Here is a 14,175-nt window from a genome sequence, read left to right as displayed (position 1 = left end):
AGATGCCAAATAAGCTTGAGTTGACTTGAGAGATAAATGAATTAATTTTAGTCCAAAATACATTCATGATATTTTAAATTTATTTCAATCATTCATTTTACTTTTGACCGGCTTTTCAATTTCCAGACCACTGTGCACCGTCGGCCGACGAACGGCCGCCGGCTGCCGGCTGCCGACTGCCTGCTGATGTCGTTTTCACACATACATACACACTTCTATTTGTGGAATTGCATGCCAAGATTAGGCAAAAAAAAATGTTTATATTTTCTTAAATTTTAGATAAAAATGTACGTAGTTTGGAGTAAATAATAATTTTATATTTTTTGCCATGTTTCGCTGTAACCAACGGTGATTTTTAGTGATTTTTCCGTGAAGAGGTGTGTTTTTAAAATCAATCCGAAGTTGGCAGATGCAGTAGCAAGGTAGGTTCATTTAAGATTTTTTCCGAAGATCGTAATTTTATTTGCAGTTTGTCATGTGAAAAAAATTTATTTCGTAGTCATTTGAATTCAATTGTGAACAAATTCTATGCAGAATGTTGCAATATGCGATTTTCTGTTATGTTTGATATTTTTTTCATTTTTCGGCGTATGTTTGACATCAAAAACACCAAAATGCATTTTGGCAGGCCAAGATAAGGAGCATGCCAAATTAAGGCTCACTTACCCTAGATAAAACAGGAAGAGAGACAGAAATGTACGAAAACGCAAAACTCGTCACTGGATCATGCGATTTGCATGCGATTTTTTTTGTTGTGTTCGTCTTCACACGAAGAAAAACACAACGAATAGATAATTTCAAAAATGTTTTTGTGGAATTTGAAAATTAATTTTTAGTTTTTATTCGTATTAAATAAATGTCATGGCACCCAATTTCCATTTTTTTTTTCATTCGAATCACCCAGAGTTGGAAGGCGCCAAAAGCAATCAAGGCTTACTAATGTTCATCCATGAATCTATAGGAAGTTTTGGCGCCCATTTTCATTGCCAGTGTACTTTTCACGTGGCACCAGTAAAATGGATACTTGGATATGATTGTGCCTATGGGGTTCTGCCACTAAACGGTTAGAAGCATATTTACGAAATTTGTTTTTTGTGCATAAGAATCAAGGCAATTCTAATATTTACTTAGATGATTGTTCGTGCACCGTTATTTTTTTTAAATGTCATATTCTTTTAGCAACTCAAACAATAGGATTGTAAAATTTTCGATAGACTCAAAACATAACCATTACCAAATCATTTTTGATGAGTTTTGATAACACCAATAGAAAGTCATAGAACTGATAAAAAAATCACCTTCATTTATTTTAGGTTGATTTTTAGAAGATGTTAGGAATTTATCCAGTCAGTATGAGAATTGAATGTCCAAGTAAATTGCATCACTATCATAAGAACGGATTGGAGGAACAGGAAACATTGAAAAATGCACACAACCTTTTATGCTCAGTGGTTAAAAGGAACTTTTCCAAAGTTTAGCTTTATAGGACTTCAACTTGATATTAGATCCAACTCTCAGTTTCAAAAGTCAGAAAAAAAGGATCGTAATAAAAAATATCATTAAACTTGAAAAAAATATAAAAATTTAACATTTAAGTAAAAAGCATGCCACCTAAAATTTCGAAACATTTAAGTATAGAGAAAATCTGAACCAATACACAAAAATACAAAAAAAAGTTTCAGACCAGATATCAGATCAAAAAAACAATTTGCACAAGTGAGTTTAAGAAAATAAACAACTGAAGCTCTGTCAATTCACAATAAGATTCAATTGGTGTATTTAGTACAAAGTCCGAATAAAACGACATTTGAAATAATGAAAAAAAAAATAAAAATTAAGTTTATTTTCATTATTCTTCAAATGTTCTGATTTTGCCCAATTCATTTTTTAATTTTTCTATTCTGACGATCATGCTTAAAGAACACTTCAATGTATTTAAATACAGAGGTAAACACAAATCGAAAAAAGCTCAGTTTATGACGACTCCAGCAAAAAAGCTCCATTTTCTGTTCAAATCAATCTTCAACGATTGTAAAATACTTGATCAGATGGAGTTTTTGAATAGGAATGATGGCTAAACTAAATTGAAACTTGATAGATTAGACGTTCTTAAGTAACCGGAAGAAAATAAGTTCGCTAACCAAAAGTTAGATAATTTATTTGTATATTGAACTATAATTCTGGATTTTTTTCTGACACAAGGGTATCTACAGTGCTAAAATATAAAAAAAATCTCAAAAATACAGGCTCAACAAAGTTTGCCGGGTCAGCTAGTTTGAATATAAAACAAAATTTAACTTTTTCATATTGGGAAAACTATTATCCAAATATTGAAAATGCATATGATATCGGAAAACAGGATTCAAATTTGATATGAATTGCAAAACCAAATTTGAACCAGGATTTAAAAGCAGCCGCCCATTTCTAATTTCTTATGATTATTCGAACTGAAAATCAAGAATTCTGAACAGGATACTGAATCCGAAATACGAAAATAGGAATACAATTTTGGGATAGGGAGTTATGGAATCAAAACCTCCGAAATGGGTTTAACTTAATTCAAAAGTTAATATTCTGGCCTGAATTTCTATGAACAAGTGAGAAAATTTTGAAAAAATGTAGCAGAATTTAGGACTTGGAATGGGGTTTAGAGGTTTTGGCTTCAGTTTTTAGCCTAGATTGTTACTCTTGATGAATCTTTATATTTTATCATAATTTGGTTCTGAATTCAAAATTTTGAGTCTAGAGCTTGCAATTTTGGATCCTCAAAGGAGGAGGGGTTAATCCCCAAAAGCCCCCCCCCCCTGTTGCTGCGCCCATGATCTGAACAAAAAAAAAATCCAATATTACGTTCAGCTAATAAATAGTATTGCATGTTAGCCTTTAAAAGAACACATCATTATTAACAATGTATTGTAAAAAATCGTAGAATAAATTCAATTTGAGAAAAGCTCCGCGGGCCGCAAAAACATGCAGCGGGTTGCGCTTCCCTGGTCTATATCCATGTTATAAGTAAATTCTGTTTTTTTTTGTCTGTTGTTTATTTGTTTCATTCTTTTTGGTGTGGTTAGTTATCCAATAAGAAAAACATCGATATGTTCCGATAAGAGATTTTAATAACTTAAACATACATTTTATTTGATCCACACGAAAAAAAAATAGAATTCTATAAATTTTCACGAATACCGTTTTTTTGCTATTCCCCCGACGACGGCAACGGCGATTGACATGTTGGTAGGAAAATAAGTTGTCATGCCCTTGGGGTAACCCAGTCGAGCTTTCGTTATACCGAAAAATTACCGAACAGTTTAACGATTTACACATTACCGAACTCGGTAATTTTCGTTTACTGTGTACGCTTAGAGTTAAGTGAAAGGAATCTCTTCGAGGAAACATCAAGTTTCATTGAAATTCTATATGTGTTTGTGTTGGTTTAAAAAAAAACAAAAGTCGATATGAAACGTTTTATGAGTAAGCGCGTCACTGAACAAGGCAATACCAATACCACAATCTCAATAGAAACTTTTTTTTTTCTTTTTGATAGGAGTTTAACCCGTTAAGGTCATTCTTCCTCGAACTCAAAAGAAACCCCATCACCTCAACGTAAAAGAAACAATTTTAATTCAGTATGAAAAGGTCAAATTTTGTGTTTGTTTTTAACCTATAGGTACATTAGACTGCCCCAAATGACCCGACTTTTGAAAAAGTTATACGCTGCAGGCTAAAGTTGATCATGGGCCTAGTACAAGATCTCATGCCAAATTTGGGCCAGATCGGACCACGGGAAGGGGTCGCTCAACGAGCCTGAAGTTTGAATGGAATTTTGAGACATTTTGTTGTGAAATGCATTCCGTTTCGTCAAATAATGACCGATTTTAAACATTGTTGTTGCGCTCGATTGCAATTTTTTATGTTTTTCAAATATTTGAATTTGGATGATATTCACTTGATAGTTCGGAAAGAAGTAAGAGTGGAAAAATGCTTGACAACTTGAAAAAAAATTGCATAACCACAGGGGCTAAGGAACATGACTGGACGATTTGTGATGCCAATAAAAAAAAACAGTCTTTCATCGATAACTTTGGTTCCCGCCGGCCGATTTCTTTCAAAAACAATTTTTCTAAAAGCTTAAATTATGAAAAATATTCCATAAGATGACTGCATTTCGATAAGAGTTAAGATAAAAAAAAAAGTTATTAGGCTTCAAAAATGGGCTAACCTTTTTACGGTGGTATTCATGACATATTATTACAGCGACCAAAGTTATTGATGAAAAACTGGTTTTTCATGCTTCTTCCAAGCAAAATGTCTCAAAATCCCATACAAACTTCAGACTCATTGAGCGACTCCTTCCCGTGATCCGATCTTGCCCATATTTGGAGTGAGATCTTGTACTAGGACTAGAATCAATTTTAGCCTGCAGCTCATAACATTTCACAGGTTTTGAATTTCCCATACAAGTTTGGGGCAGTTTATTGTACATATTTCCGCCTTAGGGCGGGGTTTATGTTTAATCTTGTCTACCTAACTCAGGATCTTTTTTTTCCCCAAAAAATCTATTCAGAATGGTTGTTACTCTCAGACCCAACCGCAAACAATTTTTTTTAGATTGAAAAACACATGGACCAACGCTTTATAATGCCAATAATTTGCTAATTTTTCGAAAAAAGGTCCTTTTACATTTTCTCACGTTTTTATTATATTAGCTGTAGCTTTCTTTTGATAGAGAATGGAGGTGAATATTTTTATCTACATCACAAATCGTCCAGTCATGTTCCTTAGCCCCTGTGGTTATGCATTTTTTTTTTAAATTGCCAAGCATTTTTCCCCTCTTACTTCTTTCCGAACTATCAAGTGAATATCATCCAAACAAGCGCAACAAAAATGCTTAAAATCGGTCCTTATTTGACGAAACGGCATGCATTTCACATTGAGTGTTCTGGTCGGACATTTAGTCGCCTCATTAAAACAGTGATGAATATCACCCTTAAAAAAGTTAGCAAATTTTTGAAGCTTAATAACATATTTATCTTAACTCTAATTGACATGCAACCTTCAGATGAAATATTTGGCATAGTTTAGGCTTTTAGAAAACCTGTTTTTGAAAGAAATCGGTCGAAGGAGACAAAAGTTATTGACAAAAAACTTGTTTTTCATGTTCTTCTCGAACAAAATGTTTCAGAATCCCATACAAACTTCAGGCTCGTTGAGCGACCCCTTCCCGTGGTCCGATCTGGTCCAAATTTGGCATGAGACCTTGTTCTAGGCCTAGGATCAATTTAAGCCTGCAGCGCATAACATTTCCCAGGTTTTAAATTTCCCATACAAATTTGGGGCAGTCTAATGGCTACTCTTTAAAAAGTCTTATTTTTATTAAAAAAAAATATGTGTAATCTAAAATTAATGATTTCGACACAACAAATACCTACGCTTTCTTCGATTTTGCCAGCTGTAACATCTTTGGTTCAATTTGTGGCAGTTGCAGCCTGACGTCTGATTCCGCGTTAAGTCGGGATTGGTATTTTGTCTTCGTTACGAGATATGTGGAAAATCTAGACTCACATAGATAAGTTGTGGAAAACGGCAGAAGAATAAATTTTGCTTTAGGACAAAATTTAAAATTCATTTTTCAGTTGACACCAAAACTCCTCAAACGACTTTTCGTATGCGAATCTTGCCTGAAGTTTTGAATCCGATGTCATATCTATCAAGCATTCATATTCTTGTAATGTTAACGATCCTGGTTTCTTTGACACCGAAAAAGGCTGTTTCACCCATTTCAAGTCTTCGATCTTTTCATGATATTTTTCGGGGAAATATTGCTGGAAGCTGTTCAACAAATTCTGAGGAAAAACTTTGTAATTGTAATTGTAAATGACTGTATTAGATACGTGGGCCTATTAGTTTAACTTTACATCAAGGCATAGAAAAAAATATTATAAACGAAAAGTGTTGTGATTGTCATAATACGTATCTGCAAATGTTTGAATGATAACTTCGAGGTTGTTTCTGGTTGATTCTGTTCAAAATTTTATTTTGATTTTAAAGGCAATGATTTTGCCGATTGAATCGAAGATTGTCTTTCATTTTATAAAAAGTATCAGCCAAGTAAATCAACCTGAAGAGTAGAATGTCCATTTCCCGACTATTTTAACATTTCCGGGATTCGGGAAATCTGATCATCCTATTCCCGGGAGTTCCCGGGATCGCGGGGAAAAGCTGAAATAGGAGATTATTGACCCTTTCTAATGCGTGGGTACGAAATTATAGATATATGGTATTCTGTACTTACTTTTCTAGCCTTATTCTTTTTTTTTAACTTATAAAACTATTTAAATATCTCAAAAATCCAAAAAGCAATTATTAAACCAACAAAAAACATATTTACAAAATAGATACTATTTTTTATTTTTAAACTTTTTTCATCAAATAAATAAATTTTTAAGAATTTCGACTAAGCATAAATTTCTTAGTTAGAGGTAAACAAAGTTATTACCACCAACGAAAAAATTGTATTACTTCTGTCATAATTCATGCAGCAGACGGTTGAAACAATAATGATTTATTATAAATCCCGTTATTCGAAAAAAACTACATGAAATTAATCATAATACAAGAATGAAATTTGTTTCTTGACAAAATTTTGGTAGTTTTAAGAAAAGTTCTAAGTAAAGAATAATTTTTATTTACTGCGATGAGCTATAATCAAGCCAATCTACTAAATTTCATGCATATGTTATGGTTTACATTGGTTTTAATTGATTTTAAATAAAAAATAAATAGGAAAATGCCTTAAAACTATTTTTTTGGATGTTGCCAAAAACGAAATGTTCAAAACGGATTCGAATTCGTATTCGAATGAACAGTCGCCTAAAATTTCGGTCGGCGCAATTCATCAACTCTCCGTTTTATGAAATTACAGTCGTTGGGAATTGTACGGGATTATGGTGCACTTCCTGACTTATAATTCCAAAAGAAGCTAGATCTCCCATTTCCATACTTCAGACTATGAAATCTCTTAAAAGCGGTTTAAACGGATGACGCCAAAATCGAATGTTGCCAAAATCGAACGGACTCTGTAGTATTTTAACAAACATTATTGACTGCTTCTGTCTGCCAAAATTGTTCAAGTTGACGACTAGGCTTTACTCGCCAGTAAAAACAAACTAAACAAAATTTATTCACTCGTACTAAATGCCTTGTGATTTTTTTTCTAATGCTTCGATAAAAATGAAACGATAAAAAAATCAGAGTTTTTCAAGGTTGGTTTATAATTTTCGTTGCGTACGTCGCGGAGCACTTTCAAAAGCTTCGCGGAGCACGATCTGAAAACCCCTGCTTTAACGCATCTGAAAATAAGCTTTGAATTTACACTTGCTCCAATATACGGGACAAATGTTAACTAAGAAATTTGTTTTTGCCAACATTTTTGAATATTTGACTTTCAAAAAGACAATAAAAAACGCTGAGAATTAATTTAGTGATGCAACTGATATTTTTTAAAATTTTTATCTTTTTGGCTTTGATAAAATTTATTTAAAAAAAGAAATTTGCACTGTATAAATCGATAATTTTCAAACCATGACAAGTGCTGTTTGGGAAAACTTCAAGCTGTAATGTCTCATGTCCACGAGTTTGACATATGGCGAAACATTTTTTTAACATAATTTTGGCTCAAAAAGGATAGATATTCAAACTGCTTCAAAGGGCGAGGATGGTGAAAAAAGCGCTTTGAAAATGGTTATTGAAAATCCTTTTCATCGTTTTTTTTTATTTCTTTAGCTTATTTTTTCAACTCCAAAAAATACACCATCTAAAGCTTATCAGGAGCTGGAAGAGCTAATAATACAGACTATTAGGAATACACTCAAAAAACTGTCCCGATTCACGCTATTGATCGGTTTTCAAAATTCTATCTCCATAAAACACAATATGCAATAAATTCCAACATGCGAATCTTTTTCTTTCGATTAGAAATTTATGTAAACTCGAGCCGGGTAAATCAGCCTACCTTCTTCAAGCAGTGGGGGACAAAATTGGAAAAGATGGGGGAGATCCCATGTGAATTTAAGATAAAGAGCTTTTCAAAGAAAGGATCAAATTTTATAAGAGAGTTTTTTTGCGTACGGATATTTGGCATAGCTCCAAAATAGATGTGACAAATATTTTTATGGAAGTTCGTAACTTCCCACTTTGGGAAAAAAAGGTGGAAAATCCATAAATTTTGACATTATTTATGTCATTATGAAGCTTTTAAAACAGAGTACAAATTTCAGATCTTGAAAAACAAATTAAGAGATCAAGTTTCAGTAAATATTAGATATATACCATCTTTGAAATGCAATTCGGAACTTCAGCTGCAGCTCTCTTTTCAAAGTTGTTGGTTCTGAACTATGATGAGGTTCGACTAAAAAAAATGCTTACAAAAATCTGAATTTGAATAGCTCAGCTAGTTATATATATTTAAAAAAAATTCTAGCAAAAAATTCCCACTTTTTATGGATGATAACTATTAATAAACTTATTTTCGTTCAAAGACGCTTTTTCTTGACTTATTTTTACAAAGTTTCGTCCTTAATATTTTTTGTTGATTTTCAACCCTATTCCGCTGTTGAATGTCAATATTACACTATCGGAAGTTTGACGGCTTGTAACTTTATTCGGGTGCATCCAAATAAAAAAAATCTTCGGGGACTTTTTTATGGTCGCACTCTGAGAGCACAGGAAAAGAAACTCCCTAATCAGACCCTGAGTGTCAATTTGACACTCTTCGCTTAAAACCGCTATAGCTCTTTTGTTACCCAACCGATTTTTAAATAATTTATAGTTTTCGAAACCTCTAGTGTTACTAAAATATGGTTTTCAGACAATATTCAACTACAATAGTTCAGTTTTCCGTTTTTCAAAGTCTAAGAATAAAAATCCAAAAAAAAAAAATGCTTCAGAATAAAGATTGTAGATCAGCTAAGGAATGCTCAAAAAATTAACTTTGTATCAAATAAAGCTGAACGCAGAAGCTATTTATACGTTGCACACAAGGATATATTTTTTTCAAATTTTCTAAGATCATGACCACAAAAATGTAAAAAAGTGAAGTAAAAACCGTACTTTTCAATCAATGAACCGTCAAAATTGTTTAAGTCACACCAAAAAAATTATACTTTGAAAAGAGGATTGAAAAGTAGTCGTGATTTAAAATATTTTTGCATCTTTAGATTTAAAAAAAACGAAACACAGAATTTTCAAAAGAAGCTGATTTTTAAACTTTTTGTCAATTTTCAATTTCTTAGATTTTCTTGCACTTTAATCCAACTTTGCACTAGATTTTGAGTATCGCAGGGCTTATGAATTACATATGAAATTTATTTTCTGGAAAATGTAAATTTATAACGGAATTCTCGCATTAATATACTCAAAATCCAGTGCAAATTTGAATTTAAGTCTTAGAAAATTTGAGAAATTACGAATTGACAAAAGGTTAAAAAACAGCTACCTTCGAAAACTTTCGTCAATAATTCTGTGTTTCGTATTTAAAAAAATCTAAAAATGCGAAAATGTGTCAAAGTACGGCAACTTTCCAGTCCTCTTTTCAAAATTTATCTGGTGTGACTCAAACAATTATGACAATTCATTGTTTGAAAAGTACGGTTTTTACACCACTTTTTACATTTTTTGTGGTCATGAACTTGAAAAATTTGAAAAAATATAACCTTATGTGATATGTATAGCTTCTAACTTCAGCTTTCTTGGACACTAAGTGAAATTTTGTTGAGCATTCCATAGCTGATCAACAGTCTTTTTTCCGGAGCATGTTTTTCGGATTATTTTTTTTTGGACTTTGAATAACAGGAAACTATAGTTTTGTCGGTAAATGATGTCTTCAAAATCATATTTGAGTCCCTCTAATATGTGTTGTGAGCCTACTTGGTTGAATGATTCTACTAGATCAAAGTAATCGAAAGATTCCCTTCAATTCAACCACGGTAAATGAAAGTTCAGATACAGGTATTTAGTAGTAAGTTGCTATCGAAAAATCTGTATTTGAACTTTTCATTCAACGTGGTTGAATTTAAGGGAATTTTAAGATTGCTTTGATTCAGAATATTTGAGTTACATTACGAGGTTTCCAAAACTATAAATTATGTAAAAGTCGGTTGGAAACAAGAGATCTATATTGGTTTTAGTCGGGTTTTCCGGTTTTACCGGTTTTGATAAAAATTAAATCCCAAATACTGGTTTTGGGAAAAGGGAAAGCTTTAGATGCCAATTTCGATTGAAAGTTTTCTTCTTCTTACCATACATATTCATGAACTTCTCAACTGAATTTCATCTCCGGGCTAAAATTTTTACAATGGATGAGGATTTTCTAATGTAAATTAGAAAGCCAATTTCGAACCTCGAAGTAGGGTTAGTTGCCCTACTTTGGACCCTTTAAGCGGTGGTTTATATAAACATATGTTTTTCTCATACATGGACTGGTGTTATGTAATTTTTTGAAAACCCATTTGTAGTTAATGGTCTCAACTGCAAGTTTCAACGAGAATTTTTATCCTTGGTTATGCCGTTTTTGATAGAATTACCAAGATATGGATGATCCAGATTTCCTACTTTGAACCTTCCTGTTATGGTGCTGAACTTGTACTCTTTATTAGACCTAGATATAAAATGCCAGTAAAATGTTTAATTTCTCGAAAAAATATCTAAACCTTATTAAACATTTTATTTTAATCAAAAAAATGTCATGAACTAATATTAGAGATTTTTTGCGATTAAATAAAAACCTTAATTTCTGTTTTGAATATCTCAAACTTTTTCTTCATTAGCATATTTCTCAACAGCATAATAGTTAAAAAGTTTTTTTTGTTTACTTGTAGATTATTTACATAAAACTGACAGAAAATGTTCGAAATGCTCAATATAGGATTCTTATTATGCCTCTATGAAAATTTGAATCTTAATAGATTTGTTATAATTGAAAAATTGATGTCAGGTCTATAAAGGGAGAATCGTTGCCGAAAGTGTCCTATTTTTGGGCCCTTTACCTATTTTCCGGGTTTTCCAATAATTTTTTTTATTTTTTAAAGAAAAATAGATAGTATAGTTCATATTCATCACAGCAATGGTAGTTTTCCTATAAAATTCGGCTTTGCCTGTGAAATGGGGATCTAAGTAGTCAACGCTACAAGAAGGACGTGTTTGACAGAGGCTCCGAAAATTTGAAGAGTTTTTAGGAACAATCGTGTTGGTGTAGTGAAAAAATGATACCCAATTTCCGAAACGGGTCCCAAACTGCTCTGTGGACCTAGGACACCAAGCGAAAGGAATGGACTGCTGAACCAACGATATTTTCAACAAGAAAATGATGGAAGAATTTGGTGTGATCGATCCTTGATTATTCTTACCTGTTAGGTTCCCGATTCCTGACTTGAATGGTTTCCCTCCAGGAATGCTCTTCATTAGAAAACCTGATACTATCAGCTAGATTGCACAAAGCTAAGTTTTTTTTTAATTTTTTGTCTTTGAGTAAGGTAAGAATTTGATAAATCACAGTTCCTAAATTGTGATACAATTTTAGCTTTTAATGGAAAACTTTGACTTCATTTTCGTCGGGTTTATCGGTTTAAGATAATCGCTTAGTTATGTTTCTGATTATCGATGATAATATTTATTAAATGCAGTTACATACATACATATATTGTTAATCTACATCACTTTTTTCTATCACGAAATTGACTTTGAATAAACTACAGAATTCATCGGCGTTAAAGTGCATTTTCGGAAGTAAAAAATTGGCAAAAAGTTGCAGTTTTGATTGGAGTTCCAATTTTTGTAGGATCATAAATCCCGGATTCCATAATTTTAAAATTTGGCTAAACCTTTAATGGATGATTAACTTTTTTGGTAACACAATAGTAATATTTTCATAAAGTAAAATAAGTTTTGACAATATTGAAAAGGACTAATCTGATACATATTTTTTATGTTTAGATTAAATTTAGTATCTTGAAGGTTAAAGAAACGAAAGACAGTCACCATCGTTTTATCAAAAGATTTTTTTTTAAGAATGATATCATTTTTTTCTTCAATAATGGAAGTTAATGTATAAAAACATTATGCATTTTTATACTTTTGAGTGTCAATAGGGAAGAACAATAGCATAGTACAATGTATAGTATTTGGTTTTTCACATCATTACACTAGTCAAAAGTGTATCCTGCTCATGTACTTTTCTCCCAAACCTCCAACTTTAAATTATTTTGCTAGGATGCAGAGGTAACCTCGGTCCTAAAGCACAAAATTGATCTTTCATCCTTTTCTACGTTTTCCAATCTATCCATTGACTACTAGGACGTGGCCGGCGCCGTTATTGATGTTAAAAGAGAGAGCATCTGTTTTGTGCATTGAGGATGAGCTGCTAATCCCAAGCACCATTCTTTTGACCTTTGAGCAAAACTGATGGCCTCGGTCAATCACGGAGTAGCAACCATTGGCGATGTGGAATTCGTTCTACTGAGCCACGCCTGCGACAATGGAGTTCGAAATGCATTAAAAGTAATGTGGAAGCAAAAATGGATTCACCTAATGATAAATAAATTCAAGATGAAGTATTTCGGGTTCCATAGTTCAAAGGTAGATGTGAGTAGTCAATCAAGCTAAGCTAAGCTAAGCTAAAATTCGGCTTTGCCTGTGAAATAAAGTGATTTATTCTTAATCTCTCTGATTTCTCGAAATGCTTCCCACTAATTGAGCTATTTATTTTATCACTAAAGAGAAAGCACTTTTTTTAAAAACGTTGAAAAATTCATCAGAATTACTTTTTATGGCGAATAGCGGTAAGATAAGATAAAGGAAGAATGAGAATTCATTATTTGCATATGAGTGTCTTGATTCCATGCAAACAAAATGAGTTATTTACGGTTTACGGCATTTTAGGACTAAAGTAGGCTCTAGGTCCAAAGTAGGAGCACTCACCCTACCTATGTAAAATGTTTCATTGGGGGTAACTTATTAGAACATATGTTAACCTTCAGTTGTAAACATTACATAATTATTACGTTTCAAGTAGAAACTTAAGCTAAGTGCAAAGTTTTTGCCGACAACGTTACCTGCTGGTGCCATGCCATGATTCACTACCACTCGCAGAAACCATTCACTCGCGCGCGCATCCATTTTTCAAATCTTCTCCCACCCACACACAAACTGACGGCGGCACCGGAACGGAACAGGATAGTTAGGATTCCCTCAAACCGACACCAACTGAGCCAGGACCAACGGAATGGAATCACGTTTTGCGAAAACGCGGGAACATCTCTAACCGGGAGCGTTTGGCTGGATGCGGCTGAAGGAAATGTACGTAACAACGGAATAAAATTCAAAGGCACAGGGAAAAGGGGAAAACGAATTACTCACAACTTGGCTTGACTTTTTGCTTTGTGAAAAACTTTTTTGAGAGTGGGTGGACCTTTTGGCCACCTTTCTTTTGGAGCAATCGCGCACTTTTATAATTTCTATTTTCTTTCCGCAGTAACTGGGTAACTTATTTGATTGATGCTTGATGAGGGCCAAGCTGTAATTTTAAATCTGGGGTTTTTGAATGCCTGATTTTTCCACAAAGGATCCGCCAGCAAAAGTAACTACTTCGATGGTACCGCGTCCAGTATCTGACTGAATGATTTTCGAACGTTGATTAGTCAAGCAGTTGGGCTCCAAGCTCACTCTTGGAAGAAGGCCGGACCCGTACGACAAAGATCTTAAGGAACTCCGGCCGGACCGATTGGGCTCCGAACCTGACCAAGAGGCTTCTCGGACGGCTCAAGGAAGCAGAAGCATGTAGGCTCACCAAACATGCATCCTCCAACGGCTTTGCTCCAAGCCGGAATTTTTCTGCTGCTGGGGGTTGAGATGGGAGTCCCCATTTCGAACCCCAACTACACGACGAATACATACGGACGATACGAACGCACAATGCTGCTGCTGCACTTTGCTCCTGTCGTCTCTTTGGGTTGCTGCCCCGAGAACTTCCGTCCTACACACATGTGGCAAAGTGTCCTTCCTCAAGGAGGCTTTGTGCTGTGCTGTGGTGCAGTTTTCTGGATGTGCTAACTAAAAGTGTGTTCCTCCCGATTTCTAATCGGATGCACTTGCCAGCATCAACGGGCAAGGGAATGGGAAGAA

At 33.7% G+C, this 14,175-nt stretch overlaps 1 protein-coding gene across 1 annotated transcript in view; it reads right to left on the bottom strand.

Moving 5' to 3' along the window:
* Positions 1–13,425, bottom strand: part of LOC129738826 (protein distal antenna-like) — a 60,400-nt gene extending 46,975 nt beyond the window's left edge. Inside the window, exon 1 of the mRNA XM_055730306.1 lies at positions 13,411–13,425. The gene's annotated coding sequence lies outside the window, so the exon portion shown is untranslated. The remainder of the gene's footprint in view (positions 1–13,410) is intronic.
* Positions 13,426–14,175: the final 750 nt, after the last annotated feature.

This window comes from Uranotaenia lowii, chromosome 1 (assembly GCF_029784155.1).
Source record: "Uranotaenia lowii strain MFRU-FL chromosome 1, ASM2978415v1, whole genome shotgun sequence".
Lineage (NCBI taxonomy): Eukaryota > Metazoa > Arthropoda > Insecta > Diptera > Culicidae > Uranotaenia > Uranotaenia lowii.
Note: the sequence above shows the minus strand (reverse complement) of the source record. Positions and strands in the feature narration are given on the sequence as shown.